The sequence below is a fragment of the Camelina sativa genome, chromosome 4 (genome assembly GCF_030686135.1).
Source record: "Camelina sativa cultivar CO46 ecotype springtype chromosome 4, ASM3068613v1".
In the NCBI taxonomy this organism is placed as follows: domain Eukaryota; kingdom Viridiplantae; phylum Streptophyta; class Magnoliopsida; order Brassicales; family Brassicaceae; genus Camelina; species Camelina sativa.
This window is the reverse complement of record NC_141883.1, coordinates 10,245,359-10,258,003: the sequence shown is the minus strand read 5'-3', so window position 1 is coordinate 10,258,003 and position 12,645 is coordinate 10,245,359. Positions and strand designations below refer to the sequence as shown.

Below are 12,645 nucleotides of genomic sequence, written 5' to 3'. Positions count from 1 at the left end.
AAACAGCTTTGTTACTCTTTCTAGGGTCAGAATGTGTGACAATCTAATGAATTTTACTAATTGTAAGAGTTCGGGATGAATTTGGAGTGTTTAGACAACACTTAAACCCATTTTATCCCAAAACAGGCTTAAACCGAGAAAACAGGCTAAAACCGTGAGAAAACATTGATTCGAAGCAGTAAACAGATATGTTACTCTTTCTAGGGTCAAAATATGTAAGAATACAATGCATTTGACTTATGATAAGAGGTCAGGTCGAATTTGGAGTGTTTAGACACCAATTATACCCATTTTGTCCCGAAACAGGCTAAAACAAAGAAAACATTGATTCGAAGCAGTAAACAGATTTGTTACTATTTCTAGGATTAAAATGTGTGACAGTCAAATGCATGTTACTATAGTAAGATTTCAAGATGAATTTGGAGTGTTTAGACAACACTTAAACCCGTTTTATCCCAAAACAGGCTTAAACCGAGAAAACAGGCTAAAACCGAGAGAAAACATTGATTCGAACCAGTAAACAGATATGTTACTCTTTTTAGGGTCAAAATATGTAACAATCCAATGCATTTGACTTATGATAAGAATTCAAGTTGAATTTGGAGTGTTTAGACACCAATTATACCCATTTTGTCCCGAAACAGGCTAAAACAAAAAAAACATTGATTCGAAGCAGTAAACAGCTTTGTTACTATTTCTAGGTTCAGAATGTGTGACAGTCAAATGCAATTTACTAATAGTAAGAGTTCGAGATGAATTTGGAGTGTTTAGACAACACTTAAACACGTTTTATCCCAAAACAGGCTTAAACCAAGAAAACAGGCTAAAATCAAGAGAAAACATTGATTCGAAGAAGTAAACAACTATTTTACTGTTTCTAGGGTCAAAATATGTAACAATCTAATGCATTTGAGTAATTATAAGAGTTCCTGTAAAATTTGGAGTGTTTAAACACCACTTTTACCCATTTTGTCCTGAAATAGGCTAAAACCGAGAAAACAATGATTCGAAGCAGTAAACAGCTTTTTTACTGTTTATAGGGTCAGAATGTGTGACAATCCAATGCATTTGACTAATTGTAAGAGTTCGGAATAAATTTGGAGTGTTTAGACAACACTTAAACCCGTTTTACCCTAAAACAAGCTTAAACCAAGAAAAGAGGCTAAAACCGAGAGAAAACACTGATTCGAAGAAGTAAACAGCTATGTTACTCTTTATAGGGTCAAAAAATGTAACAATCCAATGCATTTGACTAATTATAAGAGTTCGAGTTTAATTTGGAGTGTTTAGACACCACTTATACCCATTTTGTCCCGAAACAGGCTAACACCGAGAAAACATTGATTCAAAGCAGTAAACAGCTTTGTTACTCTTTCTAGGGTTAGAATGTATGACAGTCAAATGCATTTTACTAATAATAATATTTCGAGATGAATTTGGAGTGTTTAGACAACACTTAAACCCGTTTTATCCGAAAACATGCTTAAACCGAGAAAACAGGCTAAAACCGAGAGAAAACATTGATTCGAAGCAGTAAACAGATATGTTACTCTTTCTAGGGTCAAAATATGTAACAATAAATTGCATTTGACTAATTATAAGAGTTCGAGTTTAATTTGGAGTGTTTAGACACCACTTATACCCATTTTGTCCTGAAACAGGCTAACACCAAGAAAACATTGATTCAAAGCAGTAAACAGCTTTGTTACTCTTTCTAGGGTCAGAATGTGTGACAATCTAATGAATTTTACTAATTTTAAGAGTTCGGGATGAATTTGGAGTGTTTAGACAACACTTAAACCCATTTTATCCCAAAACAGGCTTAAACCGAGAAAACAGGCTAAAACCGAGAGAAAACATTGATTCGAAGCAGTAAATAGATATGTTACTCTTTCTAGGGTCAAAATATGTAACAATCCAATGCATTTGACTTATGATAAGAGTTCAGGTTGAATTTGGAGTGTTTAGACACCAATTATACCCATTTTGTCCCGAAACAGGCTAAAACAAAGAAAACATTGATTCGAAGCAGTAAACAGCTTTGTTACTATTTCTAGGATTAGAATGTGTGACAGTCAAATGCATTTTACTAATAGTAAGAGTTCGAGATGAATTTGGAGTGTTTAGACAACACTTAAACACGTTTTATCCCAAAACAGGCTTAAACCAAGAAAACAGGCTAAAATCAAGAGAAAACATTGATTCGAAGCAGTAAACAGCTATGTTACTCTTTCTAGGGTCAAAATATGTAACAATCTAATGCATTTGAGTAATTATAAGAGTTCCTGTAAAATTTGGAGTGTTTAAACACCACTTTTACCCATTTAGTCCCGAAACAGGCTAAAACAAAGAAAACATTGATTCGAAGCAGTAAACAGCTTTGTTACTATTTCTAGGTTTAGAATGTGTGACAGTCAAATGCAATTTACTAATAGTAAGAGTTCGAGATGAATTTGGAGTGTTTAGACAACACTTAAACACGTTTTATCCCAAAACAGGCTTAAACCAAGAAAACAGGCTAAAATCAAGAGAAAACATTGATTCGAAGCAGTAAACAACTATGTTACTGTTTCTAGGGTCAAAATATGTAACAATCTAATGCATTTGAGTAATTATAAGAGTTCCTGTAAAATTTGGAGTGTTTAAACACCACTTTTACCCATTTTGTCCTGAAATAGGCTAAAACCGAGAAAACAATGATTCGAAGCAGTAAACAGCTTTTTTACTGTTTATAGGGTCAGAATGTGTGACAATCCAATGCATTTGACTAATTGTAAGAGTTCGGAATAAATTTGGAGTGTTTAGACAACACTTAAACCCGTTTTATCCTAAAACAAGCTTAAACCAAGAAAAGAGGCTAAAACCGAGAGAAAACACTGATTCGAAGCAGTAAACAGCTATGTTACTCTTTCTAGGGTCAAAATATGTAACAATCCAATGCATTTGACTAATTATAAGAGTTCGAGTTTAATTTGGAGTGTTTAGACACCACTTATACCCATTTTGTCCTGAAACAGGCTAACACCAAGAAAACATTGATTCAAAGCAGTAAACAACTTTGTTACTCTTTCTAGGGTCAGAATGTTTGACAATCTAATGAATTTTACTAATTGTAAGAGTTCGGGATGAATTTGGAGTGTTTAGACAACACTTAAACCCATTTTATCCCAAAACAGGCTTAAACCGAGAAAACAGGCTAAAACAGAGAGAAAACATTGATTCGAAGCAGTAAACAGATATGTTACTCTTTCTAGGGTCAAAATATGTAACAATCCAATGCATTTGACTTATGATAAGAGTTCAGGTTGAATTTGGAGTGTTTAGACACCAATTATATTGACCATGGCAGATCATGTTAGGGCCAAGGGCGTGTCCGTGGCCAAGGGCGTGTCCGTACCGTACGGACGTCCGTACAACTCTACAATAAGGCCAGGCCAAATATAATGTGATACATAAGAGGAGAAGAGGAGTTCGGTCCATCAACAGCCCATAAGAAGGATCGAGAACACTTCTTGTAGCCGTTGGAGGTGTAGAGGGAAGAAGGACTCACGTGTGGGTGTGTGCAAGTTGACCTCTTTAATGTCACTATCAACACTTGGGAGCGCACCTTTACCTCTCTCTATATGTCTCTATCTTATGTTTCTATTTGTGTAAAAGGGTAGGGATTTAACCTAGCCTTGGCCGCCTATTTAAGGGTGTAGCCACATGTTGTATTTGAACTATTCTAATTGAATACACTTTGTTAGACATTCTCTTTGTTCTTCACCATACTCTCTCTAATACTACCATTATCTTCCGCTAATTCTAACATGGTATCAGAGCTTGGTTGTCGTTCTTGACCAACCAACTCTTCTATTCTATCCCTATACTCACATTCTTCTCTTCGCCATCACTGTATCTCGCCTACTTCGTGTTTACCCACCGGACAAAGAGTTTATCCAGCGGTCCATAGCACTTGGCGATGGAGAACTCGAAGCCAATCACTACACCGGTTGTTCTCAAAGGAACAAACTATTTGCTGTGGACAAGAACCACAAGAACCGCCCTTGGAGGTCGTGGCCTTTGGAGCCATGTCGAAGCCGACTATGTTCCAAAGCAAAACCTCAAAGGAGAAGAAGAGCGCGCTTCCGAGGTGGAAGTAGAGGAAGAGAGCGAGAGGAAGGCCAAGTGGTTTCAAGAAGACCAAGTGGTCCTATCTGTTCTCCAAAACTCTCTTGACACACCAATCCTTGAAGCATACTCCTACTGTGAGACGGCCAAGGAGCTTTGGGAAACGCTTAAAAATGTTTATGGTAATGTCTCTAACTTGACTCGAGTGTTTGAAGTCAAGAAGGCTATTAATGAGCTCCATCAAGATGATTTGGAGTTCACTAAGCACCTTGGTAAGTTTCGAGCATTATAGTCTGAACTCGATATGTTTAGGCCAAGTACACTCGATCCGGCGGTACTGAGTGAAAGGAAGGAGCAAGACAAGGTCTTTGGCCTCCTCCTCACCTTGAATCCATCCTTCAATGACCTCTTGAAGCACATCCTTAGGGCTGACAAACTACCCTCCTTTGAAGACATTTGTTCTCAAATCCAAAAGGAACAAGGATCACTCGACTTGTTTAGCGGTAAGGGGGAGCTTGCTACGGCCAATAAAGGAGTATACAAGCAAGAGGATAGGAAGGTGTGGAAATGCGACCATTACAAGAAGCGAGGTCATACTAAAGACAAATGCTGGATACTCCATCCCCATCTTAAACCGGCCAAGTTCAAGGCTAACCTCTCAAAGGAAGCGACTAGTGACAAGGGAGCCGGTTCATCGAAGCAAGGAGATGAGGCAGCCATGACCGCAGCCTATGGGGAGATGGTGAGGAAATCGGACCTTGAGGCGAGGAAATCGGACCTTGAGGCACTCATTCGCTCCATTGCCTCACTCAAGGAGTCTGGTATCTCTTTCTTTACCTCTAAGCCGAATAACTCACTTGTTATTGACTCTGGTGCTTCTCACCACATGATTAGTAACCCTAGTCTAATTAACAACATAGAACCGGCTTTAGGAAATGTTATTATTGCTAATGGAGAACAAATACCTGTGAAAGGAATAGGGGACTTGAGACTATTTGATAAGACCTCAAAAGCTTTTGTTATGCCTACCTTCACCTCTAATCTTCTATCGGTTAAGAGGGCCACTAATGATTTAAAGTGTTATGCAATCTTTGGTCCTAATAGTGTTCATTTTCAGGATATTGAGACTGGGAAAGTTCTTGGAGAAGGACAAGGGAGTGGAGATCTCTATGTCTTAGAGAAAACCTCACCAAACTTATCTACCTCTATTAAGTCTTGTTTTGTTGTTAATTCGGATAGTGTGTGGCATGCTAGATTAGGCCATCCTCATTCTCGTGCTCTTGCCTTAATGTTACCAAATGTTTCTTTTGATAACTCAAGTTGTGAGTCTTGTATTCTTGGTAAACATTACAAGTCTATTTTCCCTAAATCTACCACCATTTATGAACATTGCTTTGATTTAGTACATTCAGATGTATGGACTTCACCATGTCTTTCTAGAGATAATAACAAGTACTTTGTGACTTTCATTGATGAAAAATCTAAGTATACATGGATTACCTTGTTACCATCAAAAGATAGGGTGTTTGATGCCTTCATGAATTTCCAAAATTATGTTACTAATCATTTCAATGCTAAAATCAAGGTACTTAGATCAGACAATGGTGGAGAATATACAATTTACAAGTTCAAAGAACACCTAGCCAAGCATGGCATTCTACAACAAACTAGCTGCCCATATACGCCCCAACAAAATGGGGTGGCCGAGAGGAAGAATCGCCATCTTATGGAGGTGGCAAGATCAATGATGTTCCACTCCAATGTCACTACAAGGTTTTGGGGTGATGCTGTGATGACCGCTTGTTACTTAATCAATCGGACCCCAACCAAAGTTCTTCACGACATGTCTCCATTTGAGGTACTCAACAAATTTAAACCTTCATTGGACCACTTACGTGTATTTGGCTGTGTATGTTTTGTGTTAGTTCCTGGAGAGCAAAGGAGTAAACTCGACGCTAAGAGCACACGGTGCATGTTCATCGGTTACTCTACAACTAAAAAGGGGTACAAGTGCTATGATCCGACGACTAGTCGCCTATATGTTTCTAGGGATGTACGGTTCATAAAGAATGTTGGCTACTTCGACAAAAAGGACTGGCACAGCCTTAAAGACCTCTCTCATTCACCGAGTGATCGAGCCTCGAGCTTGAAGTTCCTTCTAGACCACTTAGGCAACCCGGCCCCTACACCGGACCGTACACGACCTGAGTCAGAATCAACGATGGACGCCAGCCGGTCCGGGGGTGGGCCGGCCACAACTGATGACCAAGGATCTCCAGAGCTCAAAAACGCTCCTTCTGAACCTGGCCCACCGACGGCGCCACCTACAACATCGACCGTACCTGGCACTCATGACGCCACTACGGCGCCACCTGCAATGTCTACCAAGGTTCATCTTGACGAGACCGGGGACAGTGATGCACTGCCTATGTTAAGTGATGAAGTCAGACCTCCTCAACCTATCTTACGTAGAAGTGCACAGGCTAAATCTCACCCCTCTACCTGGAAAGACAAGAGGGTCTACTACAACAACCAAGCCGTCGCTCATCCTATCCAGGCCACTTGTTCGCTTGTGCTGTTACCACCGGATCACCAAGCCTTCATCAGTCACCTTGACGCCAATTGGGTCCCTCAAACCTATGATGAGGCCAAGGACCACAAAGTCTGGGTAGATGCGGTCAAAGACGAAACCGACGCTATGATTCGCAACCACACATGGGATGAAGCCGACCTTCCTAACGGGAAAAAGGCAGTCAGTTCAAAATGGGTATTTACCATCAAGTATCTGAGTACGGGCGAGATTGAACGGCACAAAGCACGCTTAGTTGCTCGTGGATTCACTCAGACATACGGCACCGATTACACGGACACATTCGCCCCGGTGGCCAAACTCCATACAGTCCGGGTCGTGCTCTCCTTGGCGGTTAATCTATCATGGGATTTGTGGCAAATGGACGTCAAGAACGCCTTTCTTCAAGGCGAGCTTGAAGAAGAAGTCTACATGACTCCCCCACCGGGTCTTGAGGACATAGTCACTCCAGGCCGCGTCTTACGTCTCCACAAAGCCATCTATGGCCTCAAGCAGTCTCCACGGGCTTGGTACCACAAACTCACCTCTGTTCTCAAAGCTAGTGGCTTCAAGCGTTCAGAGGCTGATCACACCCTCTTCACACTTACCACTGCGCGGGGCATTTTCGTGGTCCTTATCTATGTTGATGATATCATTGTGACCGGTGACGACAAGGATGGTATTCATGACATCAAACGCTCTCTTCAATCTAGTTTTGATATTAAAGACCTTGGTGCACTAAAATACTTCTTAGGCATTGAAATTTGCCGCTCTCCGGAGGGGCTCTTTCTTTCGCAAAGGAAGTATACCCTTGATCTCTTGGCTGAAACAGGAAAGCTCGGTGCCAAACCTGCGCGCACTCCACTTGATGAGGACTACCAGCTCAAGCGAAAGGGGGAGAGTCTTAGGGCCAAAGAGGGCAAACCGCGTGAACCCATGGATGAGCCATATGAAGATGTCACTCGATATCGACGCCTTGTAGGTAAGCTGATATACCTCACTATCACACGACCTGACATATGGTATGCTGTGAATCAGGTGAGCCAACATATGAAGGCCCCAACCAAGTACCAATGGAGCATGGTGGAAAGGATCCTAAGCTATCTTAAGGGTAGCCCGGGCCAAGGCATATGGATGGGCAAGAATGAAAACACTGAGATTGTGGGCTATTGTGATGCTGACTATGCTGGAAATACCTTGGATAAGAGGTCAACCACGGGGTACTGCACATTCGTAGGAGGGAACCTAGTTACATGGAAATCAAAGAAGCAAAAAGTTGTCTCTTGTTAGAGTGCCGAAGCCGAGTATCGAGCAATGAGGAAGCTAACCAATGAGCTGATTTGGTTGAAGGGACTTCTTAAGGATCTTGGCATTGAATCGGAGAAACCAATCACCATGCACTGTGACAATGAAGCTGCAATCCATATAGCTACCAACTCAGTCTTTCATGAGAGAACCAAACACATTGAAACCGATTGCCACAAGGTTCGAGAAAAGATAGAAGAAGGGGTAACGTTACCGTGCCACACTCCAAGCAAGGATCAGTTGGCAGATATCCTCACCAAGGCTGCGAGTCCTCAGGTCTGTGAATACATTCACAACAAACTAGGACTCGTAGACCTAACACATCCATGATCGACTCACCTAACTCGTGGATATCACACTCTTTTTCCCTTGGATTAGTTTTGTCCCATGAGGTTTTCTAAACCAAGGTTTTTAACGAGGTGATACGTCACAAGTTCCAAGCTTAGCCTTCCCGATCGGCTAAGCTTGAGGGGGAGTATTGACCATGGCAGATCATGTTAGGGCCAAGGGTGTGTCCGTGGCCAAGGGCGTGTCCGTACCGTACGGACGTCCGTACAACTGTACAATAAGGCCAGGCCAAATGTAATGTGATACATAAGAGGAGAAGAGGATTTCGGTCCATCAACAGCCCATATGAAGGACCGAGAACACTTCTTGTAGCCGTTGGAGGTGTAGAGGGAAGAAGGACTCACGTGTGGGTGTGTGCAAGTTGACTGATGTTCATATATTTTACCATGTTTTCCCTTAGTTTATTCACATCTTTTGCATCTTTTGCTAGCCATTTTCATCATTATTGTGTAGCTTTAGGACTAATCATGCATTAGAGTTTAGTTGCATTGCATTTGCATCTTTTCATGCATAAACAGGTGATTTTGGAGCTTAAGGAGCATGGAAACAATCCTGAGGAGAAGTGAAGCAATCTTGAAGGGAAAGCAAGAGAGTTAAGGCTGAAGAACCAAGGTCCAGAGTCCAACTCGACCAAGCACTCGACCGAGTGGGTAGATGGACTCGACCGAGTGGGTAGATGGACTCGACCGAGTGGAGTGTGCACGAGAGAAGCCAGCTCGACCATGGACTCGACCGAGCACTGGTCGAGTTGACCGAGCCGTTGACTACTTTGACTTTTTCTATTTTTAGGGCTTCCACCTCCTCATCTATATAAGGCCTTGTACCTGCAGCCACCAAAGTGTGCAACTTTTTAGATATTCCCTAAACCTAGTTTTTACCTTTTTTAGTTTTATTCCTTTGCATTTTTATTTTTAAGATCTTGTACTTCCTAAAAAAAGAAGACTAGATTCGTATATTTTGTTGGTTCTATAACTTTCAAGATATTGAGAATTTGAGTTTCATCCTTTCATCAATATTGAAGATCTTTGTTTAATCTTTCTAATAATGCAAGTTTCAATATTTTCTGGGTTTTTGACTTTGATCATCATGTATTGTTGTGAGTAGTTTCCTTAGGATCTTGAGGATGGGTTAGGATGGATTGATCTTGTGGTTTGTGTGACTTGGTCAAGCTTGATTGTTGTAGATCTCTTCTAGGGTAGATGATCTTAATGCTGATTCTATATCTGAGAGGGTAGAGTCTGATTTCAAGCTTCTTAGCATCACACCACTGTTTAGGAAGCATAGATAAGGCTAGATCTAGAGCTTACCATTAGGCTTGCTAAGAGATTAGAGGTCTTGTTTGGTTTGAGATGTATTGCTTAATGCCTGCTTGTGTAGATTCTTTACTGTGTGAGAGCAAGTCTAGAATTGCATAGGTTTGATTGTTTCTTGACCATGAGAGTGGGCGAAACTTGTCTTAGATTAATATGTCTAGAGGTTAGCTCAAAGTTTGCTTGAGATTTGTTGACCAAGTTAGATAACCACAATGATTAGTCCATCCCATGAATCCATCCTCAGGACCTTCTTTGTTTATTGAAATCTTAGTCTTAATCCTGTTGCTTGCTTGTTGTTTGATTGGATTTAGCATTACTCTGTTTTTATTGCATTGCTCTGTTTCTGCGTCTAGTCTAGCTCGACCACCCACTCGACCTACACTCGGTCGAGTGCTGCTCGAGTTCATCCCCAGAACTCTGTGTCTATGATTTGTGTTTGTCTTGTTTCATTCCTGTTTCATTCCAGTTGCATACTTTAGTTTTCAGTTCAATACTTATCTTGCATTAGTTCATTAATAGTAGTCTCTGTTTCTTTTCTTGCTTTATCACTGTTTCAATCATTCAGTTTCATTTGCATCTAGTTGTTAGTTCTTGTAGTTTATTTTCTGCATTTTACATTTTCTTCCTAGGATTGTTAGTGACAAACAATCTTTACATTTGTCTTAACTTAGATTCATATGCATATCTTAATTGTTCACAAACACTCATTTAAGATTGATACCTCTTGTACTGCAATAGCATAAGGGGAATTGAAACACCCATCCATCATTCCATTCATATCTCACCATTGCATACATCATCATTCACACCACAACATAAATCTTGTTTCAATTTGGCGCCGTTGCCCATTTGAGTGTGTTTTTGTGACATTTAGGATCCATATTAGTCTAAGATTAAGTTCTTTTATACGCTTGTGAGGTTGCTGTACTCGAATCTTCTGTTTCTGGGTTGAACTTGCATTTCAGGTACCACTCGACCAGTCACTCGACCACCACTCGACCGAGTCGTGATCGAGCACCTGCTCGAGCCAGAAGCCGGATCTCTATAACCATCATTTTCCAGTCGACTTGACCTCCTACTTGAGCCTGTGCTCAGTCGCTTGCCTAGCAAAAATCGTTTGTGTCTGTTAATGCACACAAGGTCTAAAGGAAAGGACAATCTTCTTAGGCCTATTGACAACATCAACAACAAGACCAAGAGTTTAGGAGCTAAGCAAAGGAGAGTTGTTCAGCAACAACAAGAGGTTATAGTAGCTATGGATCACCAAGATCAGATTCAGAGACCAAGGAACATTGGTGCTGGAGATGCACCCAACACTCACAACCAAAGAGCTGGCATTGTGCCACCAACTGTTGCCAACAACAACTTTGAGATCAAGAGTGGATGGATCTCAATGATTCAGGCCAATAAATTTCATGGATTGCCTATGGAGGATCCACTAGATCATCTTGATGAGTTTGACAGAATCTGTGGTCTTACCAAGATCAATGGAGTAAGTGAAGATGGTTTCAAGCTGAGGTTGTTCCCTTTCTCACTTGGGGACAAGGCTCATTTATGGGAAAATACTCTCCCTACTGGTGCAATCACTACTTGGGATGCATGCAAGAAGGCTTTCTTGGCCAAGTTTTTCTCCAATGCTAGGACAGCAAGACTAAGGAATGAGATCTCTGGATTTGCTCAAAGGAGTAATGAAAGCTTTTGTGAAGCTTGGGAGAGATTCAAGGGATACCAAACTCAGTGTCCTCACCATGGTTTCAGTGTGGAGTCTTTGTTGAGCACATTGTATAGAGGAGTGCTTCCCAAGTTCAGAATGCTTCTTGACACAGCCTCCAATGGAAACTTCCTCAACAAGAATGTGGAAGAAGGCTGGTAGTTAGTAGAGAACCTTGCACAGTCTGATGGGAACTACAATGAGGACTATGACAGAACCATAAGGTCATCATCAACTGATCAAGAAGACAAGTACAAGAAGGATCTGAAAATGGTGAATGAAAAGCTTGATAGGATCTTGCTAAGTCAGCAAAAGTCTATTCACTTTGTTAGTGAAGAGGAGCCTCCAGCTCAAGAGGGAGAGAATGAGTTTACTGAGTTATGCTATATGCAAAACCAAGGAGGTTTCAAGGGTTATAACCAAGGAGGGTTTAGGAACAATAATCTGTCCTATAGGAGCACAAATGTGGCCAACCCACAAGATCAAGTCTACCCTCCTCAACAGCCTCAACAGCACCAAAACTATGTCCCCAAACAACAGCAACAGGTGTTCCAGCCCCAGCTGTGTCCCCCACCAGGGTTTCAGACTAACCAAGGCCAGGAACAAGACCTTAGAGCCATGGTACAACAGCTGTTGATTGGTCAAACACAAGGGAAGATAGAGGAAGCCAAACAGTTTGCTGAGCTAAACCAAAGGCTCACATCTCAATACAATGATCTGAATATGAAGTTTGAGGGTCTGAATTCCAGAGTCAAGTACATGGAGAGTAACATAGCCTCTACTTCAGCTCCAAAACCCAACCAACTCCCTGGAAAAGCTGTCCAAAATCCAAGGGAGTTCACAGTCAAAGCCATTCAGGTTCATGAGGAAGAAGCCACTGAGGACAGTGCAGTTCAAGTTTGGGGGAATTCATTAGTTACTGAAGCCCCAAGTGATGTTTGTAACAAGCAATTGGAGCTCGCACCTGAGCTCGACCATGGACTCGAGCAGCCACTCGACCGAGTGCGTGCTCGAGTGGTCGATCGAGCTGGACAGTCCGAGGCTGACAAACCTGCCAAGTACATTCCTCCTGCCTACAAGCCTCCACTACCTTTCCCAGGATGTTTCAAAGCACAAAAGATTAAGGAGCTTAGGGAAATCATTGAGAGAAAGGAGATGATGGCTAGGCAACAAGAAGAAGAGAGGGTTTTAAAGGAAGAAGCTGTGGTTGAGGAAGTGTTGGTCATACAAGAGATCACCATTGCTTACCAAGAAGAAGAGAGAGGACCTGTCTTGGAACAGTATGATCC

The 12,645-nt window shown here is 41.6% G+C and overlaps 1 non-coding gene across 1 annotated transcript; it reads right to left on the bottom strand.

Moving 5' to 3' along the window:
• Window positions 1–11,293: 11,293 nt before the first annotated feature.
• Window positions 11,294–11,400, bottom strand: LOC147945685 (small nucleolar RNA R71). Its single transcript, XR_015598008.1, has one exon. It is a non-coding gene; the product is annotated as a small nucleolar RNA R71 (small nucleolar RNA).
• Between the last annotated feature and the right edge of the window lie 1,245 nt (window positions 11,401–12,645).